This window comes from Osmerus eperlanus, chromosome 17 (genome assembly GCF_963692335.1).
Source record: "Osmerus eperlanus chromosome 17, fOsmEpe2.1, whole genome shotgun sequence".
Taxonomy (NCBI): domain Eukaryota; kingdom Metazoa; phylum Chordata; class Actinopteri; order Osmeriformes; family Osmeridae; genus Osmerus; species Osmerus eperlanus.
In genome coordinates, this window is record NC_085034.1 from 3,899,156 (window position 1) to 3,912,586 (window position 13,431).

The following is a 13,431-nucleotide window of genomic DNA, read 5'->3' on the forward strand; positions in this document are numbered from 1 at the left end:
CACACTGTTAGTTTGAGCCCGCTGGTGAAATAACATGGGCATGGATTGTTTCGATTTGAGTCTGGGTGTGTGTGTTCTTGGTGCTCAGGGCCAACATTAGCAACATTCCACGGTAGCAGCCGAGTGGTTCGCCTGGCACCACTGAAACAGGAACAGGAAATAGTTCAACTTCAGACCGTTTATCCTTCAGAGAGCCCTCTGTGAGTGAGTGTGTGTGAGAGAAAAAAAGTGTGTGAAATAAAATATCAACATGCATAGTAGGAGATCTAATAGGTTCACAAAAATATTCAGTCTTCAGAATTTAACTGAAATTCTTTTCATGATGAACAGTACTATTATGTTTAGTGGCTTTAATTATATATTTATTAATATTGAATTTAAGGTCAACTTTTTTTTTAAGTTAGCGCGGTTGCAAAACATATTATTGCTTACATTACTGAATCAATCATAGGCAAGGACATTTACATATCTAAACCAATATTTGATGATGATGGTGTAGTAAATAAGAAACTCTCTGTGGACACACTAACACAAACCTACCTTGGCACTTAAATGTCACCTCCGCTTCATATACTAAAAGTGAGGGAGGGATGGAGAGACTGAGAAAAAGAAGTAGAGATAGAGGGGGGAAAACAAATGAAGAGTCATAAAATGCAAATGTTGGCTGCGTCCGCGTTTACAAATTAAATGTCAGGACATAAAATATTGTCACTTTCATTTTAGCCGTGAGAAGTATGACAAATCCATATTCTTCCTTAAATAAAACTCTTATTGCGTTTGAGGGGTAATCATGGCGGAACAAAGCGCGTGATTAACGATAGCAATTTATTGTATCAGTGGCCGGAGAGGGAGAGGAGCAGAGAGACATCACAGTTATCATAATTCATATCATAAATAACAGGCCAGAGCCAATCCCGAACGCCCATACCATGTCATCCCCAATAACCTTTGATAACAATTACCATAGAAGGCAGTACAAACCCCGGAGTCACAATGTTATCTTATCCCTATTCTCTGCTTGTAGAATACAACAGTATTACCATATAGATTAGACTATTTATAATAGTGCGTGTCACTACGGATACAGCTCCTGCTTTAAAGCAGCCATCTCACAGTGTGTCTGTGTGTTTGTGTGTGTGTGTGTGCGTGTGCGTGTGTATGTATGTGAGCATGTGTGTAAGTGGGTTGGAATTGCATAGAGGGGACATCTTGTAGGGGTTAGTGAAAGTGTGTGTGTGTGCCACTAAACATAAATATTTGTGTGTGAGGGCCCGTGTGTGTATTTGGAGCCGTGGGTGGGGTAGGTGGACCTGTCTTCGGTAGGAGATTATGGGCAGGTCTTTATGTGAAACTGAATTGCCCTCTCTCTGTATCACACAGCAGCACATTGCCAGGGCGGGCAACCATAACAATGGTGTTGCGGGGTGGGGGTGAGGAGGGGGGCGTGGCCTGGAGGTAATCTAGGAGAGAAGCTGGAGGAGATATTAGGGGAAGGGTGGGGGGGGGCTTTGATAACTGTTGGAGATGACTCCCCAGGAGGAAACGTGCAGGCCTATCTTGTCCAAGGTGCTGTTCTCCTTGTTCTATCTGCTGATACAAATGTTCTGATCCTTAGTAGCGATACATAGTGATGCCACACACACACTGTGTAGATACACGTACACGCACAAACACACACACACATATGCCCGTATTCACACGCACACAGATGCACACACACACACACACACACACACACCTCCAGGCCTCTCCTGCTGAGCAAACAACTTCTCTTCTCTCTAATATACGACAACATAAATGCTTTGAGTACGTGTGTGTGTGTGTGTGTGTGTACGTGTGTGAATGTGTGTGTTCACCGAAACCCTTCTCCTTCCTCACTGTTAAGCCAGGCCCCAGTCTCACGTCCCAAATACGGATGAAGAGAGCGGTGAGGGAGAGAGCCGCTGGATGTGAACGTGAAGCTTAAGAACCGAGGGGAAAGGGGAGAGGAGGACAAACACAAGGACGAGAGGAAAGATAAATAGAGGAGAGAAGTGCAGGGATGGAGAAGAGGAGGAACAGGTCCAAGGGCAGGGAGTAGGTGGAGGATATCTGACTTCCTGTTAACTCAGGAAGAGGTGGGAATCCTCAGCCCTGTGCGCCCTCAACACTGACCTCCCTGACCGACCACCCCCCTGATAAATGGCTCCACCACAGCAAGGACAAACTGACAGGAAGAGTTTGAGTACAACCTTGTGCCAGATAAAGTGTTAAAGGTTGTAAAGTTCTGAGTGTGAAGTGCTGTTGGGATTTATGTCACGTTTTCATCCATTACAAAATATTATTTGTGTGCGTGTATATATAGATGTGTGTGTGTTTTCTCTCTCTACATGAACACAATGTTCATCCTTATCTCGCCTGTTGCTCACTTTGTCCTCAGCAAGTCATAATGTGGTCACAAAACTGGTGCAGAATGTTCCATCATGTCAAAGTTGATTCACGCAGCTAAGTTGAGGATTCCCTTTCTCGTGTCATCTCTCTTCCTTTTTTCTCTCCCCTTCCTCCCTATTTCTCATCTCCTCTCTGATATAGGATTCAGAAAGTGATTTTTTCTCTCTTCCTCCTAAATCTCTTGATCACTTAAATGTTTTGCTAGGCTGCTTCACCAGTGTCGTGGAGAAAAATCAAAAAGGAAGAGGAGGAGAAAAGAGAAAGCGAAAAGAGCGAGCGAGTGAGTGTGAGAGGGAGTGTGGACGAGGGAGAGTAGTATAGAGTTAAGGCTTTATCAGTGGTTGCCCTGAGGTATGTGGGGACAGTGCTGAACCCAGAGAGATTAGAGGAGAAATGCAGCACATGGCAGTAAGGGGCTTATGCCACAGCTTGTATTAGTTCAGGTGAAAAGAGTATTGCTTTTACATAAAACTGGACAAATCCACCCACAATGCATTTCCCGTGGGGCCACAATGGGGACTTCTATCTGTAGGCCTCACCTCCGTTCCCCTGGTTCACCAAAGCCCTGCTATCTAAACAGAGAAGAGGAGAGGGGGAGGCATGGAGGACGGGAGAGGCAGAGATGGACTGGAGGAGAGGGGGAACAACAGAGAAGAAACCAGGCAGGGGATGAGTAGAAGAGGGAGAGACAAGAATAAGAGGCAGGGAGAATCGGGTCATCAACTTCTCCCCAAGGTTCACAGGGCAGAGAAAAAGAAAGAGATGTAGGGATTCAAGTCGGGAAAATGGCGGGAGGGAGGGAAGGATGGAAAGAGGGTGGTTGAGGAGCGTAAATGGGTAGATCAGGATAAAAGTGCTCATCAAAAAAAGATAGAGATCTAGAAAAAAAGAGGGAGTCTGAACATAAATGTGGGCTAAAAGTATTATTCTTATTAGTGAATATTTCCCTTGAAAACTTGATGTCCTACTTTGACATCTTGGTCTCACTCTCTCTCTGTGTGTTCAGAAGCCTGGTGCTGTTTGTCTGTTCTCAGACATTCAGGAGCATGGCCTACCATCTCTTTATCTCCTACCTGTTCTGTACAGTAAGCCATGGTAACAATGGCTCCCTCCAGAGCATCACTCTGCTTCAGTATTCACACCATCCTGGCAGCCAAATCTTCCACGTCACCCTGTCTATCCCCCATTTTATGACAGAACAATACTGTCAAAAAGCCAAGTTGGTCGAAAAAGGGGCCCGTATCTGAGACAGGCGCTTAACATCAATTTGTGACAAGATTAATCAATTTAGGCCCTCTCTCTCTCTCTCTCTCTCTCTCTCTCTCTCTCTCTCTCTCTCTCTCTCTCTCTCTCTCTTCGCTCTGTGTCTCGTCCGTGTCTGTCGCCTCGTTTAAATAAAGAGTGGGCTTGTTTGAATGAGCCAGGGTCTCATCGCGATACAGCGCAGGTTAAGTAGGATGCGCGTGTTTTAGGATAACGCCCCCCCTCCCAACAGTGTTCCCACCCCGTCCCCCACCCAGCCCTTCATCCTGAAACACTTAGCGGATGATTAGCATAAGCTGATAGCACTATCGGGAGCGTGCCATTGTGGTGACCCTGAACCCCCTCCCCTCCTATACATGGAGGTCTTATCTGGGACGTACAGAGCCTCTATGCCCTCCTGGGGGGAGGAAGGAGAAGGAGAGTGGGGGGTGGGGGGGGTGGAGGTTGGTGGTTTTGGGGTGTGGGGTGTGAGGGGGCGGTGGGGAGGGAGGTGGGGAGGGAGGTGGGGTGTGAGGGGGCGGTGGGGAGGGAGGTGGGGAGGGAGGTGGGGAGGGAGGTGGGGTGTGAGGTGGGGTGTGAGGGGGGTGTAGGGGCGGGGGGTGAGGGGGTGGGAGGGAGGGAGGTGGGGAGGGAGGTGGGGGAGGGGGGAAGGTGGCGGTGGAGGGAGGTGGGGAGGTGTGAGGGTGGGGGGTGTGAGGTGGGGAGGTGGTGGGTGAGGTGGGGCGGTGGGAGGGTGGGGAGGGAGGTGGGGAGGGCAGGTGGGGAGGAGTGGGGAGGGAGTGTGGGGAGGGAGGGGGAGGAGGTGGGGAGGGAGTGGGGGAGGAGGGAGGGGGGGGGTTGGGTAGGTGGAGGAGGTGGGGAGGGAGGTGGGAGGGAGGTGGGAGGAGCGGTGACTTGATTTCTATAGACTTGAAGCTTGTATCTCCTGGAGGATCCTTGGAGGCCGCTGATCCGTTGAGGCCTGCTCCCAGTTCTGTCTGCTTCTGTCTCTTCACTTGAACACCCTTGTGCCAGATGGAGAATTACTTCAGTGTAACTTTTACGTTTTGGGAAAAGTAAGATGAATGGGAACATACAACTACGCATTTTGTCAAACTAAGCAACTTCCATAGACATGAGACCCTGAAAAAGAGCTTAGCATCAACACCGCACTATTCATATCAGTTTGCCATTATGATGCTAATGATAACAGTGATGCCTGGCTTGCTTTCTCCCAGTCTGTGGTTCTCTTTGATTCATGGTGCTCATACACACACGTGCGGCAACAGCACGCTCATTCAGAATACACACACAATCAAATTCACAGTCCCATTGCTCATCTCTTTTGTTTGAGGTGATTGGATCTCCGACGATCACATGTTCACCCAGCGCGTTCCTCTTTGAGAAACCTCCGTCACGGTGAGGAGAGTACAGCTCGCCTCCTTTTGTGTTTTCCTTTTATTTTGGAGACAGGCACACATGCCTGTCTTTATGTATATATGCTAATACACTGGCTAACACGCTCTCACACGGTTTGTTTCTGAAAATGATGCAACTTGCCAGACATCCATTTTTCTGCTGATGTTCATATTTTCATTTTTTTGGGGGGGTTGGGCATTTTGGAAAGATTCATATGAGAGTGATGGGAGAGAGAGAGAGAGAGAGAGAGAGAGAGAGAGAGAGAGAGAGAGAGAGAGAGAGAGAGAGAGAGAGAGAGAGAGAGAGAGAGAGAGAGAGAGAGAGAGAGAGAGAGAGAGAGATATGGAGAGAGAGAGAGATATGGAGAGAGGTGTGTCTGAAGGAGGAGTGTACAAATCCACCATGGTTTTGTAATAAATGCATCGGGTGACAATAAAAACAAAAACATTAAACGGAGAAAAGACGTGTTTCTGTGTTAAACAATTAGTGCTGCAGCATTAGAGTCGATCCGGGCCAGACAAAGGCTCTGCAGCAGCGGGGGTTTACCCCAGACACAAAGACACAAAGACACTCCGCAACACAGCCAAGCTGCACACCACCACCGCCTTAACACTCGGAAACGCAGCTCTGCTCTGGAACGCAGCTCTGCTCTGGAACACAGCTCTGCTCTGCTCTACTCCGGTCTATAGAACACCACCACTGCCTTAACACTGGAATGCAGGTCTTCTCTACCCTGATCTATAGAACACCTCCTTAACACTCTGGAACGCAGCTCTGCTCTACCCAGGTCTAGGCTCAGCTACCACAGCCTGCAGTAACCAGCTAAAACATCCTTTTACCTCCACCTCTGCTCTATAGTATACTAACAGCATAGTCTATGTATAAATCTATGCTACAAGATTAAGTGCCAGCCTCTCACAGCAAAGTTCTACATAGCTATTCCAGAACGAAAGTTCACCCAATAATCCCCACTCTATGTGTGGTCAGTATGTGTGTGTGTGTGTAAGTCTGTGTGTATGTTTCAGGGAAACCCCTGATGTGGCCCCTCTCTGTTCATTCCTGTCAATGGTTCCAGTGTTCGCAGTGTGTGCGTGTGGCTATGTATCTTCAGGTATGTGTGTGTGTGTGTGTCTATAACTCCAGCACTTAACCCCCTGACCGGCGGCAGCATGAGCACCAAGGTATCACCACTGAGCTTCTTACCCTGTATGTTTCTGCCCCTGGAGAGGCCGAGGAGCACACACACACGCGCACACACACACCCGCACATGCAGTTCTAGGTGTGTGTGAAAGCCCCATGTTTAGACTCTGCTCTTTTGTTCCTCCGTGATGGTAGCACTTCCACCTGCATGTGAGGGAGGAAGTCTCCCCTCATCTCTAACTCCAGGAAGTGTTTGATTCCCTTTCTCTTCCATCCTTTCAAGAGACCCATTTCATCCGTCCTGATCGACACAACACATCACATGAGGTACATAGAAGCTCTCCCTTCCCGCCTCCCTTTCAGGCAATGTCTTTGTTCTTTCTGTTCTTCTCCCTCACAATGTCACAGTCTTCTTTATGGAGCTCACACACCTGTTGCATGCCCTAACGCAGAACATCGGGTGTTCCACGCAGTTACCACCGTGTGTGGAATCACCGTGTGTGTGTTTGTGTGTTCACCGAAACATTCTGATGAGTACCGAAAGGGTGCTAGAAAGCTCCATGGTGACATGGAAGGAGAGAGGGCCCGATGTGTGCGTGGGGAGGAGAGGTTGTGACTGTGGACAGGAGGAGGAGGAGATTGAGGAGTACGGAGGGTCTTGATTTGGAGAGTTCGCCCCGGGCACGCTTTGTCACTTCACACCTCTGAACAACGCCTCCATTGATCCCTTATCCACCGCTTGCTGACAGGGCCCAGACCACGCCTGCCATCTGACTTCTGACCTCCCAGGGCCGTAGGTCGGCTTCCTGAACAGGCCGACCCCACAGCCCTCAATGGCCCACGGACGCTTATCGGCCAATACCGGCCAGAGAGCTGTCAGGACCGGGGGAGGGGGGGTCGAGTGGAGATGGGGGGAGCAGTCTGGCAGGTCGACGTCGCTCAGATAAGACATAAAAAATGAGAGCCAGTCATCTGAGCCCACCCGTCAACAAAGGGTCACCGGGGGTCAGCGCCACGGCAACGGAGACTGTCCACCACATCACCATCACAGGGCACTGACTGTAGCTTACCTGTCAATCATTGCATTTCCTGGCAACCACACAGGATATGGCTTGTGTGCGTGTACGTGTGTGTGTGTACATTGTGAGCATCCAACACAAACGTGCTCTTAATCACACTTCTGTCACCTTGGCTTTACCTGACTCGACACACACACACTCTGTGTCCCTCCACCTGTGTCGCCTGTCCTAAAAAAACATGTCACACACCTGCTCTTTATTTCAGTCACGCTCGGATGCCAATTGTCTATGAGCTATTCTCAAGCCCCTATTTCACTTTGTTAAGCTACGGGTGGGGGTGGGGGTAGGGGTGGGGGTGGAGCACATGGGACAGGGCTGGTGACAGTTTTTTCTGGGTTATTTGTCATAGTACACAATATGACTATATACTGTTGTTATGTAAAAAGGTTGTCAATATATTCTGATTCTGATTCTGAATATATGTCATATGATGTACATGTAATATACCATGAGTAATCAAAAGATTTATATTCAATTCTATATTCTCATTGAACAGCAGAATTATCTTTCAGGCGTTCATATTGAGCAAACCCTCAATAAACCTGAACTAATACTGACCCAGGGAAACCACTCTATACTCTGGTCTCTTCATGCACCCCCAGCCCTCCTCCTCAATCCTCCCTGTGTGCAAATCATATTTATTTAAAACAGTTCTGGCCCACGCCAATTGAACAGTGTTAACTTTGATCTCACAAAGAATCCATGAACAGCTACTGAACATTCTACACTACACACAACTACACAACCTGCTATTAAAATCTCTTAATACAGTGGCAGATGCACTGAACGCCTTTCAGCCTTTCTTCACTTGGGCTTCCTGAGTGTCAATCTGGGGCCAGGGGCAGGAATACTGTCTTGTTATCAACACACCTCTGAAAGTACAATAAAAAAGTCGAAATCAGGAAAAAAAGACCGTCTGACCAAGATTGGTATCTCCTGAGGATCTGAGTGGCAGTTGAATGTCAGAAGCCTGTAGACATGTTTTAGACAAAATAAATTTCATCCTCTCTCTCTCTCTCTCTCTCTCTTTCTCTCTTGGTCTCTGTCTTTCTCCTCTTCTCTAGGGGTCATAAGATATACAGAATGCCCCATCCAAGAAGGGCCTTTAACGGTTCCCATGTATGTGCGTCCGGGGTCCACCCTCCCTATGCCAGGACACCTGGTAACCCTCCAGCCACTTTCACATGAGGTCCCAATGTTCCTGCGCCACAGCCTGGGTCCAGCTAACTAAGAGTACAGGCCAAACCCTGGGAGATTCCTGCATTATGATAACACAAATCAAAGGAACTGTTGACTTCTGACTTTCTGATGCTGGCTCTTTTGTTATAAGGAATCACTTATGGCCCTTGCAGACAGACGGTAGCAGTTTGCTGTTTGAGTGCTGACGTATGAGGGGTGATAAGAAATGATTTCCACATGAGCAGGTCAGGTTTTCCTAAGTGTAGTCAGTGATGAATTGCATTGAACAGCCTTCATAAACATCCCATCCTCATTGGTACTGCTCTGGCTCATGAGACGGAGAGCCAGATCTGTTAAGTCTTTGTAGCGGGGAACAGTTTGTGATGGGAGCAAGGTTATTCAGAGTACATTCTTTTTTGACCTGTTCCATGTTAGCTAGACATAAAGGCTCATGTAGTGGTGGACCATGGTTTGGTTCATGTGCAGGGTTGTTGTCATGTTGGAGTTGGGCCTCTGGCCCTTGTCTCAGCATATCTGCTCCAGCTTGTACATGGGCCCCTGTCTTCACACCTGTCCCCTGAAATGTCATCTCTCTATCCCTTCCTCCATTTCTGCCTCCCTCCCTATGTCCTTCTTTTCTCTTCGTTACTCCCCCTCTCACACTCTCAATAACAGCTGGGACTACATAAGATTATATAACTCACTGCTGGGGCTGAAAGTTCTCACTTCCTTGTCTGAAAGCCTTTTACCCTGCTTTCATCCAACATCCAACACCTGTTGTTTTCATTGGGGAAAACAATACATGTGATCATCAGACACATCTAACAATAATATTACCTCTTGACTTATATTTCAATATGTGGCATATTAGTGTTTGAAAGGAGAGAAGGTGAGATAAGAAGTAGGTGTGATGGTTTAGTGATTCCATCTTCATCAGTCAGTGCTCCCTTGTGTCTTTTTGCTGGTAAATTTCAAACACAAATCTATAGCATTTACAATCAATGGATATGATGCAGCAATTGTGCTGTTTTGTAACACTGGTAAATTACAGTTTAGCTCCTAATCTGAGCTACTTTACATTTTTTATAATTAAATTTACATGATATAAGAATATTGCTTAGAGATGTTAGAAACGGGTTGTATTTTTATTTTATAAAGAATATTATTTGATCACTTTCACATTCATTCAATTTTCTTCCCATTGAGTATGATGTAATAATAATAATGAGAACAAAAAATGTTGTGTGTTATTGCCGTAATTGTTCAACTATGACTGTTTCATAATCATAGCCTACTGTGGGTGTCCCATAGCTCAGGACTGGGTGATTATTTCCTAACTCAAGCATTTTCCAGACCGGTATCCTGCAATTGGACTTGTATCTTACAAGTGTGATCGCTTCTGTGAAACCCCTACAGGTTAAGCCTATCTTCCTACAGCGTTTACACTCTCCTTATCAAGTGTTTTTAAACGCCAGCCTTTCAAAAGCAATTAAAAATGTGATGTGAAACGAAGAGAGTTGCGATGACTATATCTATTTTTAATGCATTTAATTATTTCAAGTGTTTTATACTCAGCCTCAAGCCCCATCAACAATTTCAACATTGTCAACAGACTAAACCTGCCGCATGTGTGAGAGTGATCAGCATACCCTACTGCAACAGGCAAACTTTCTGCAACAATGTGCTAAAGAGAGATAGCTTATTAGCCCTTCATTATTCCATGCTGCCAATCACACTATTCCTAAATTACTGTTTATTCATATTCGTTGCCTCTAATTGCGGATCATTTTGAGGTAGACTAAAGGCAAAACTTTGTGGGATTTCGATGATCTCATAGTTTGTGGCCGGCCCCATATTTCCAGACAGTGAAGTCGTTACTTTTCAGGTGTGGTAGGGAAAGAGAACAGAAGATTGTACAGTCGTATTTGGAAATGTGTCCAGTCGGACCGCATCATATATTGAATCGAAAAATGAATACATGGACCTAATTATTCCATGCTACGCAACGCTACTTATTTCATTTACCTTACATTCAAGTCGTTGCTTTCATATTTCATAGCAAAACTGGGTTGTCGCAGTGTGTTGCTCAGGTTTGTGTGTGTGTGGTGGGGAAAGAGGGTGGTGGTGGGGGGGGGGGGGAGGGGTCGGTTTACACATTCGATTAAAAAATGTCAAAAATAGAGAAGGTGCCACGACTGACGTGTGTATGTGCGCGCGCAGTATTTTGATTGAGAGTGGAGACATTTTTTTTCTTCTCTGCAGCACTGTTGCGTGAGGAAGGGGGAGGCAGGGGAATAATGGCACCTGCCTTTGCGGGGCCAGCCGCAAGCTTAGAGGGTGCTTTGATCAGAAAGGCCAGTTCATCTTTCCCTTCTCAGGATCCTCATCGGATGCTGATGTTGTTCGCGCGTGCACCGGTTTCTCTCTGAAGAGAGATAGGGTGGGGGTGTGGGGGTGTCATCATAAATGTGTGCTGTGTTGAGGATGACTTTGTGACGACCTCTGTTGCAAATGGGCTATGCATGCGGAATAGCGGTCTCTCTCACAGACATGGAAATGGCTTAGCACTATCACCGTCGCCCTGGCAACCATCTGAGTCCCCCATCTTGCGGAGAGAAATGAGTTATGAAAAGGCTAGAGAGAAGCAGGGATTAAACATGATCCCGGGGACAAAGTGTCAATCAAATACCAACTCACAAATCTCACTCTTTTTTACACTGTTACAAAATTGTGTTTTGAAAAGCAACCTATTTACTGCCAAAGGTATCAATCGACCATTTTAGATATCGTCCATATTAAACTGATGATGAATTGGTGTATAGGTGTGCACCAGTAAAGAAGACCTTAAAAACGACCCATCTTTTTTCAAAGGATTTAATATCTCAAGTCTCCTGTTTATTTTTCATTTGATGTGATGCATTGATTCAATTAAACTACACAGATTAATAGGATACATAGGAATGTAGGCTATCAAGATTAGCTAAACAATAGGATATATTATAGACTGAATGGATTTATCCATCATGGTTCTTAGCCACTGTGCACAACCTGAGACACGAACTGCATTCTGTAATACAAGGCTCAAAATGAAGACCATTGTGACTTTAGCCCATAGCCTACTAAGTTGTAATTCTACTCAAAAGATTTGTTATGTTCATTAACTATGTAATTTTCAGTGACGTGCCACTCACCTGGTAACAACTATACCCCATATGAAGGTATCATATTTCACATGGCCTGTAGCCTCAGACAGTGCTGTTTTCTATTTCACTATACGGTATTCCACATTGCTTGTATCATGCAGTGCCAACACAAGAATGAGGGCTAAGCAATAGGCACAGAGACGAAGAGGGAGGCGGGGTAGGGGTTAGAGGAAAAAAATCCAAATTGGCTTGACCCCGTGCTATTTGATATTTGCCTCTTTGACAGTCATTTAAAGGCGCGCGGCAGCAAAGCAGAACGCGGACAAGTCCGGCCTGAAACCGAAGCCGTGTGCGCGCGGGGGGATCTGGAGAACCCGATAGCCGGGGACTTACACCGTCCAAAGGCTTTCGGGACACTTTAGCCCGGCTCGCTCGGCCCTGGAGCGCCAGTGAGTCGCCAGGCAGGGTGTAAACGTTAAATGTTAGCTATTTGTTCCATGGATTGCAAGGAAAATCAAGCCAGTCTTTCATTCATTCTTTTTTCCTCCCATGCTTTCTTTTTCAGGCTCCTTAGAACCCCACAAACAGCCATTGACTAAGCGGCTTAGGGAGCCCCGTAATAACGCTCAAACGAATCCTAGAATTAAGGAAGGGAGAACTTTAAAGAAAGAGGGAACAAAATAATGTGAGAGGAACAGAGCAGAAATGTTTGTAATTGTTGCGAACGACAGACAAAAGATCCCGACGCGCTGAAATAGGAGGTTATCTATCTGCTATCCTCGCGTTTCCTTATCACGCTGAATAGATAAATATTTGTGTATCATGGTCAACTGGGGACCTGCGAAACTCTATAACGTATTGGTTTGATTGTTGCAATACACAGGTGATCAACATCTAGATATCTGCTCTGTATTCAAGCAGGGAATGCAGAGGCATCGATGTGGGGGGTCGGATGCAAAGCCATTTTCAATGAGGAGGTTAAACGACACCGCGTTTAATAAACATCTCCTTATTAAAGGATGAGTAAATTCCCCTTGCAGATAAAAGGCGTTTGCATTGTACAAGTGTCTCAGGGGAGGCTTCCTAACTGGCTGTTTGTCCCCAACTCCCCAGCTCTCCATCTCATTAACTAATCTACACATCTCTATCTAGGCTACCCATCTATTTTGCCTCCTCTCTGCGTCTCCTTCGTTCGTCTCCCTTGGCCTATTTTTAAACAAACAACAGATAAAGAAACCATTTTAGCACAAGAATGAAATGAATACGCCTACCGTTTTGTGCAATAACACATTTCCTTGTTTTATTTCACAACACGCCTTGCCGACCTACAGGCCCACACACCTCTGGCAGGATTAGGCTCACGCGGCCGTATTAGCCACGGCCAGGGTGCCTGCATGTCAGGCGGGGCATCCCCAGTCACGAGTTTGTTTGAGATGGCTGTGTCTGAAAACGATAAAATCTGTTGGGCTTTGCCAGGACATTGGGAAATGAGAATTTGGAAAAGCGTGGAAAAAAGCCTACAACTCTATGAGAAATTGTCTAGAATGAACAGGGGAAGGGTGCTCTAATTACAGCTGCAATATAAAGCCAATTTATCCTGGCGGACATGCGTTTAAACTTTGCCCACGCTAATGGTGCCAACTAATGTCAGGTATAGGTTATTTCATTATGAAATATGGATCACTAAGATTATAGTAAACTAGTACTGCCAATATAGCATACTACTATTCAAACAACACAATAGCCGATATGCTGCTTATAATAGACTATAATATGTTTTTAATCCGGTGCATAACAG

At 46.1% G+C, this 13,431-nt stretch overlaps 1 protein-coding gene and 1 long non-coding RNA gene across 3 annotated transcripts in view; one reads left to right on the plus strand and one right to left on the minus strand.

Annotated features, from left to right (window-relative positions):
* atp5f1c (ATP synthase F1 subunit gamma) overlaps positions 1-13,431 on the plus strand; it is a 165,184-nt gene that overhangs the window by 25,408 nt on the left and 126,345 nt on the right. The gene's annotated exons all lie outside the window — the stretch shown is intronic.
* The window catches only part of LOC134037668 (uncharacterized), an 18,053-nt gene continuing 4,622 nt past the window's right edge, over positions 1-13,431 (minus strand). The window contains exons 2-3 of the long non-coding RNA XR_009932556.1: positions 541-599; positions 1-141 (exon numbers count right to left, since the gene is read on the minus strand). This is a non-coding gene — a long non-coding RNA (uncharacterized LOC134037668). The remainder of the gene's footprint in view (positions 142-540; positions 600-13,431) is intronic.